This window comes from Hippoglossus hippoglossus, chromosome 3 (genome assembly GCF_009819705.1).
Source record: "Hippoglossus hippoglossus isolate fHipHip1 chromosome 3, fHipHip1.pri, whole genome shotgun sequence".
NCBI lineage: Eukaryota > Metazoa > Chordata > Actinopteri > Pleuronectiformes > Pleuronectidae > Hippoglossus > Hippoglossus hippoglossus.
In genome coordinates this window covers 22,052,706-22,059,306 of record NC_047153.1, presented here as the reverse complement: position 1 = coordinate 22,059,306, position 6,601 = coordinate 22,052,706, and the positions used below count along the sequence as shown (strand labels likewise).

General features: G+C 39.1%; 1 long non-coding RNA gene across 3 annotated transcripts in view; it reads left to right on the top strand.

Annotated features, from left to right (window-relative positions):
• Positions 1 to 6,601, top strand: part of LOC117759590 — a 79,377-nt gene continuing 72,776 nt past the window's right edge. The window contains exons 1-4 of one of the 3 annotated variants that reach the window (XR_004613518.1): positions 1 to 478; positions 1,001 to 1,106; positions 1,387 to 1,501; positions 2,615 to 2,667. This is a non-coding gene — a long non-coding RNA (uncharacterized LOC117759590). Of the gene's footprint in view, positions 479 to 1,000; positions 1,107 to 1,386; positions 1,502 to 2,296; positions 2,837 to 6,601 lie in introns of those variants that run through there. The other 2 variants (XR_004613516.1, XR_004613517.1) reach the window with 2 other exon arrangements.

The window sequence follows — 6,601 nt, the reverse complement described above, 5'->3', positions numbered from 1 at the left end:
GTGTGCTGCGTTCAAGGCGCGTCCAGAAAATATCGCTTTGTCTCACGGGTTGAAGGTTAAAGCCCCAGACGGAATGGGGTGGGGCCTCAAAGTTTTATTTTAAGCAGTGAAGTTGAATGCTATGTGTTTTGTCGGGTCACATAAACAGACCACCAATGTGAAACAACAACACTTGAGAACACAATCAAAACTTGAATTTCTTTTGTTTTCTTACGTGCAACACGCAGTTTTTATTTATTCTGTTGCTTCCCTCGGATTTTGAGACGTACGAGGGAGAAGAGAACGCAGCATGGAGACGCTGATGGGCGCCACCTGCTGACCGGAGCTTTAGCCTAAAATGCTAAAAGGAGCAGACCAGTGATCCATCATGTAATTCTACTTTTGACACATTTACATTCAAGCCACCATGTTTGTGTGCTGCAAACTCAACAAAACCCCATCTCGTTGAACTTGGCAATCTGTAAGTCAAAAGAAAATGGTAAACATTTTAAATTGATAGTGCTTGTTTAGCCCTCAAGCTAACCCAGCTAGCTAGGTAACTTTCTGCTTCCAACCCTGTTTGGCTAAAGTTGACCTCCTCTCTGCACAGCAGCCAGGGAGAATATACTCTGTGTACGGTTTGAAGCACGGAGAAAGTTTGGCTTGAAATGTTTGACTGGAGGGTATAAGTATGACTTTTTAACAGCAGATACTTTCATCTAGGAAAATCATATGTCTTACTAATGACATTAATAAATGCTTGTGTGAGAAACTGACATCTTTTAACGTGCATTTCTAAGTGCTTCACCTGTTTTTATTGTGTTTTGACGATCTGTATCATCTGCTGGTTTGGTATTTGCAGATTGGAAGAACAGTCCCGACAGCCAGTAAACTGATGGCAGTTACATTAGGATGTATTTACATAGACGGTCATGAAAAGAACTGGGGTCATTGTGGGTGATGAGTGGCACGCTCTCGCCTCCTCTATTTACCAAATTTGAAATGTCCTTTATTCCACAAGCCGTTAAGATTCTAAAAGAAGAAAAATGTGGATGTCCAGCTGGTCTGGACCAAATGTCAACCTATGTCACTCCAGAGCCGCTTGAAGGTACGATGGAAGTATGAGTGTAAGTTTTGACTATGTCTGTTGATGTTTCTGATTGTGATGTGATTATTGCTGCAAAGTTTGCCTATGGGTACAAATAAAGAATATCTGAATGAGTGTACCGCCTAGCAATTTATTTGATAGTGAATCGATTTGCACAAAGTCTCCATTGTTAAAGTGAGAATTCGCTGCAGAGGAAGAATGACAAATATAGCTATTTCACACAGTCAGATTTTGATGTGTCGATATCACATTAATTCTTTAACCAAAAATTCATATTCTTTTTGCTCAAATAAATGCAGGTGAAATTTGCTTGCCAGGAGCCGGTGGTCTGTACCTGCACAGAAACTTAAGCTGCTGCAGCGGATCTGCAAGAAAAGTTTGACATTTGGATCACACAACCCAACAGGGCAGGAGGTAAGAGAGCATTTATCTATAATAGTTATCTGATACTGATTATTGTGAAGCCTCCCAAATGCCATCCGTGGCTCCAGCAGCTTAAAATTGTCCCATTAGTCTGTGAGAAACCGCTACAGATCGACAAATGGCAACCAAACATTGACGAGTCTGGACAGTATTCGTGCGTTAAGTGCTAGAGGTCTCTTAATAGTTTCCATAGAGCAGCAGTAGTGGGATGTTGAATGCATTAGCTGTTAATGTGTTTGAGATAATTGTTTCTTTTGCCTGAGTAGTACTTTGGTTTTCTTTGGAAAGAGGAAAGCTTCAGCCTGCAGTGCGTAAAAGCTGTGTTCTAGGAATGCCTTGTAACAAATAGTTTATTTTGAATTCAGGACTGAATGCGATGGAAAACAAGGATGTGAAACATGTGGCCTGTGGTAATCCATCACATGTGCTGCAAACTGTTACTTTTACATGCTACATAGTATCCTTGGAATGATGTACAGGGGGGACACGTTGGCAAGATGTCCAATACTATTTGGTAACTGTTGACTCAAACAAAACCACCACTCGTTATGAGATGTAACACCTATTAATTTGAGATATAACTACACTAGCACTCAGTAGACAGCATAACTCTGCCAAGGCCCAATAACAGTCACCTTAAATTCAAATCAAGCCACACCAAATTGCACACACTCATAGATATCAGTCCTCAGAATGTGTCTGATAATTACTCTTTTTTTTTTCATCAAGATCCACAAATTACTAACAAAACAAATGCAGACCAAAACATTAATTGTTGTTCCACAGAACCTTCGATCTCTCTCTCTGTGTCTGATCAAGAGGAAAAGATCATTTCAGGGATCATTCACCTGGAGCAAAACCTTGTTTTTAACTTTGCTGTAATAAGAATCCTTCCCCAAAAAGATGCATCTGGTTTTGTGAACTCTTACAAGCTGGTCTGAACGCAGCGGTCCAGACCCCATAAAACAGCATCTGCTTTAATTTTCTTTCAAACTTGAAATGTGCGTGTGCTTAATGAATCCAGGCTGGATTGTGCAAATGTGAATGAGTGTGGTGTTGATGGGGAGCATCAGGGTGCCACACATGAATTTCAATTAATTTCAGTGGGAAGATGCGGAGCCTGATTCTCTGGTCCACCCACTGAGACTTGGCCTTGGAGTCTGTAATGAGGAGAGTGAATCGGCTGTGATTGGAGCACCCTACTGCTTCAATGGAGTAATCACAACTGTGTTGATATTACTCTACCAATCCTCCCACTGCGCGGAGTGGACCCCCAGCTGACACTGTTTGAATTCAAATTAACCAAATCATTTAGTCATATTGCCGACCTTGGCGCGGATTGTGACTGGCAATACAAGAGATAAAAATCTGTCACGTTAAACTGTGTCTTTAGACTTTGATGAGGAAGCTTGAGCCAACATTTTTGTGAAGCTGGCTGCTGTAGCTGTTTTAAAAAATGTGGTGTAAAGCAAAGGTGCAGGGGTAAGGTCACTATTCAGTAAACGACTTTATAAAATTGTATCTGTTTAATGTTTTCTTTGAAATCCCAAGTAGAACATTGATACCTCCGGAGAGAAGCACTGTGAATCACCCTGAGAGAAAAAAAAAAGACTCCATTAGGAAATGCCTCTGGCCTCACATGATTTTTGGCCGGTACCAGTACCAATAATATAGTTTGTGGAACGTTTAACTACACCACCTTATAGTTAATACAAAGTGCATTTTGAATTACTACAGAAAGACATGGGAAAATCTGTCTTTCAAACGGACACAGAAAGTCCTTGTTATTCTTTAATTGTAATGCTGATATAATTAAAAACGAAAATGAAATAGCAGTTTATTCCTTTTTATTATAGTTGTGCTGTGGAGAAGTTACTGGAGCAGAATAATTTTACAGTTTATATTAAAACCCTCCACCTACCATGTAGCAATATATTTGTGCTTACACTGCTTAACTTCAAACAGAAAATCAATTCAGCTGTACCTTTTATGAATCATGTTTTTTGGATGATTGCAGTTTGCTGGGGGAGATGTTACAAACCTGTAAAAAAAAATGTTGTAGACAGTAGATTGGTTGTCCAGTTTTAAATCAGCACCATCAGCCCTGTAGTACACACTGTCTACCAGTCGTCCAACCTGAACGACCATACAACTTGTACGCTGTTTGTCCCTATATCCTGATATGACCCAAAGAGCCTCTGTTGAATTGTGAGCCTGTGATGGCCGGCGTTCTGAACACGCCATGGTTACAATATTGAACATGCAGTTAACATTTTTGGACAGTCATGTTTTTGTCAGACTTAGGCACAAAAATAGGTGTTGGCAACAAAACAACTTGGTGAGGGATGTTGTGGTGGTTAGAATAATAAACACACAGTTACAGTATAGTACGGTCATGGATCATTCTGATTAAATCAGTTATATCATCAGGAAGAATTAAAACAGCCTACATGTAACTTATTGAACCCTGCAGAACCCTATATCAAACAAAAAACGTATTGAAATTTAAAATATACTTTGAGCCAAACCGTTTGAATAATAAAAGCAATAGTCTTATTTTGGTTGTCCGGGAAATTTTGGTGGTGAGCGTCCTCAGGGAAGCAAAAGCTATTCAGTTGCTGCACTTTTTAAATATCTGTTGCATTTACAGTGCTACAATGTTAATTATCCAAAGCTTTTGGAGAGAAGGCTTTTTAAAATCTCGCTGTTTCAAGTGTGAGATGCTTACGAAAACCAGTGTGCTTTCTTTTCAAAGATTGTATTGATCACATTACAAAGGTGCATCCAATGACACAAATAACAGCTAGAGGCAGAAGATGTTCATCACTCAGTGCTGATTAGATCATGACCATGAATGATAATATGCAACCCAGAAGCACTGCAGTGCACATAACACTTACCTATATGTTTTCATTTGTATTCTGTAGCAGTTGAGTAATTATATTTAACACATGCACTTCCCCCATGCGGACATTTTTCATGAAGGGTCGGAGGACAAAAGCTGACCCAGGGTTTATTCATTTCCAGCTCACCATTATAGCGTTTATCTTCATGTTTCCCTTAAGGCTGAAGTGTCCTGCCTCTGCCCTTTTACTAGATAATACTGAAACAAAGCGAAGAACATATTCACTGGAGCAGACCTGTATGTGTCAGCGGTGTGTGTGCATGGGTAGTGTTTCCATTTTTACTTATTTCACAAGTCTTGCCTTTTCCCGTTTCTCATAAAAACCTTTCTAAAAGAGTGTCTATCACCAGGTTTGCTTCTCAAAATACTGGCAACCTCTTTTATACTTTGAATTCTTTAAGCTTACTGAGTCTGAGGTACTCTCATGTGGATGAGGGAAGGTTGATAATAGCGTAGAATTCAGGATTTTTACTGTGGGAATTAAAATATAGCAGCTGCAGTAAGATTTCGATTTAAACAAGCAAAATATAGCATGGCCGACAGCTGCTATTTACTTGTTGTAAATTCAGTTTTATTTTTAAAACACAAAGTTCATCAGATAATGGTGGTCTTATCTTCGACCCAACAGTCGCTAGGGCTATAAATGTCTGTCGAATTTATACCTGCAATAGGAACTCTGAACAAGGATGTATCTTTTCACATTTGACTTTGAGCCAATTTGTCCACCAGAGGGCAGCAACAGTCAGAACAAATCCTTGCTGGTTTTCATCATGTTTATAAGCCCTTGCCTCAAATTAGAAAATTAATCAAAAACCTGCATAATACGAAAAACTATCAGATGCATGCTTGTAACTAAACACATAAATTAATGCACAAATAATTCAAAGAGATTAAGAGAAAAAGTTTCCTTTACATTCTCACAACATGACGCTGCTGCTGCTACAACATGTTCATGTTGCTATCAATTGAGTCACATTTTTCTTTTTTAAGATGGTGTTTTATTTAGGGTCAATACAGTGTGCCTTCATTTTCTATCAGGGCTTGTGAAAGACTGCTGAAACCATTTTAGTCTCCGAACTTCTCATTTCTTTTGCCCTGGATTCTGGCAGCCATGTAGTCAGTGTTCATTATCTGCTCTTACAGCTTTGACTTTAGCACAGCAATTACATCCTCAGCTGCGCTGATTAATCCAACATGGAGGCATTTCACAAAATGGTTTTGAAAAGACATTTCCAGACACTTACCAGGGAGTAGCTGTGGCACGGCTTGTTTATGCAGATAGACCACAGCCAGTCATATTGCAATAAGATGTTTTCAATGGCTGCTTAAGTGGTCTCTTAACTTCTAGTGTACACTGTGCAGGAAACAATAGACTGTTTGGAAAATAATTTATTTAATCTATTTTAAACAAAGGTCTGCCAAACGTCATGCTCTAGGGTTAATATGTATTTCTCTATTGTTGAACATATTTCCTCTGTGGACATTCGTTAATATGTCTCAATGCTTTCTGCTTTACTGCTTAACCTTCCATTCTCTCGCAGCAATCACACAATCAATCACTGTCCCATTACTTGACAAGGCAGACAAAGAGACTGTATGAGTGAGAAAAACCTTTTGGCCTGTCTTGACAAGCAAGAGGAATGTTGACTTCAGAGGCTAACACGGGCAGAAAACATAGGCCCAGTAAATATTCAATTTAAAGGATTCCCAGATAAGGCGAGTTGAAAAATTGAGGCAGCACCCATTCTTCTAGATAAGAGAAGACGGAACCATCTGGAGGCTGGGAGATAGCGAACTCCCACGCCATCCCAGAGACCTCACTCTCATCTGCTGCAGCAGCAGAGAAGGGGAAAAAAAGAGTGCCAACACTTTCATTATGTTAACTTCAAAATGAATTTATTCACAGTCAGTGCATGCAGTTATTGGCTTTGGTAAACAGAAGGTTACTGTTGTGTCTGCCATGATAGATAACTGAGATTGGTCAGTGTTAATATAATGTTGTTTTCCCTTTTAGAGATTTAATAGTTTAATAAGTATTTTTCAAGTATTACAAAAGAAAAGTAAATTGATTTTTTGTTCTACTTTGTGCCGAAACCTTAAATATGCTCCATCAATATTTTACAACAAAAAAACATAAAAACAAGATCACTGTTCTCTAACAAAAATACACCCACAAAATGTATACG